The sequence below is a fragment of the Bison bison genome, unplaced genomic scaffold, assembly GCF_000754665.1.
Source record: "Bison bison bison isolate TAMUID 2011002044 unplaced genomic scaffold, Bison_UMD1.0 scf7180017849536, whole genome shotgun sequence".
Lineage (NCBI taxonomy): Eukaryota > Metazoa > Chordata > Mammalia > Artiodactyla > Bovidae > Bison > Bison bison.
This window is the reverse complement of record NW_011480109.1, coordinates 26,070-27,590: the sequence shown is the minus strand read 5'-3', so window position 1 is coordinate 27,590 and position 1,521 is coordinate 26,070.

Here is a 1,521-nt window from a genome sequence, read left to right as displayed (position 1 = left end):
GCAAAGAGTCGGACACAACTGAAGCAACTTAGCTAGCTAGCTAGCGAGCCCCTCTGCCCTACTGTATCCTTTGCCCACCTTCGGACTGGGACACCACTTGGGTGCAGTTCTTTGAACACATTTTCTTACTTATCCATGCATCTCTCAGCTGGAGAAGTATCGCACCACTGGTTGTAGGTGTGGTTGCTTTTCACCACACCAAATATTAGTCAACATAGTTCAGAGTAACTCAAGGAATAACTCAAGTAACTCAAGTAATTCAAGGAGTAATGTACCATGACCAGTCAATGTGAAGAGGGTCAAATGATACAAAATCTCTTACTCTGGTATATTAAAAGACCAAAAGAAGTTTATCAGTATATAAACCAAAAGACAAAAGAGGTGTTGGATGCTTTCCAAATAGGATGGTACACATCTCCATACATGAGAATAAGGGGGAAAAGTAGCTAAGACATTAACCAATTGAAAGAGGGAAAACTAACCATTACAGGTTATATCTGAATTCATTTGTATGGCTGAGTACAAAATTAATATATATTCCATACACACTTTCATATAATTCAGTAAATAATCAATTAAAATAGATAATACTGTTAATTACTCAATTCAGAAAAGCAATTTAAAAGAAATAGTGCCTAGGAATATACTTGAAATATCCTAAAAGCCACTTAAAGAACATTTTGAAATGTGAAAGGGGGGATATAAAAGAATACTCAAGCAAACACAAATGCAAACTCGGGTCTGAAATAGGATGGCACAACATCCTATTTGGCACCACTAAAGATGCTAATTTTTCCTGTGTGAGGAGATAGAGGAGGTGCGGACTTGTGTGCTACCTCATACCAACAAGGTGACAGCAAATTTGTCTCCACTTGCTTGAGTTGCAACAGTGCTTGGTGATCTCATGATCTTCAAGTGTAAAATCTCCTGTGGACCAGGCTATTCCAGAATTATCCACAAGTAAAAAAAATTCAAATTATATGAAACACTAGTTTTGTGACATTGGACATCAGGCAGCCACAGTAATATTCCTAAGTGTGAAAAATACTTAAAGTGCACCCTAGTATTGCCTCAGTTTACAGTCAGGAGCAAACATCCAACTTGCCTGTTTGTTTATGAGTGTGCATTGGCTTGTTTGTTTACTCTTGCTGATCCCAAATGGAAAGCAGATGTGAAAAGTCCTCCAAGACTCCCAAAGTTTTCTCTTGATTGTTGTCCTGTAGATCTTAACTTTCTATTGAAGATGTTTAACATCCCCTTCCCATTATGTCTCTTTCCCCAAACCTGGGCTCTCTCCATCCAGAGTGGGCACTTCTTTTTTGCCACGAGTCCCCCTGGGGGAGTTAGAGTGGGAGGGTGAACCAGCCCCAAGCTCTCCCTGGTCTGTGGACGGTGACAGCTCAGAGAACCTCCAATAGCTGAGGGAAGACAACACGCACTTGGCTGAGCAGGAGTGGATCCAGTCATCCAAGCCACATCTGAATGATGACAAAGATTCATTCCTGGATTCCCATCACATGC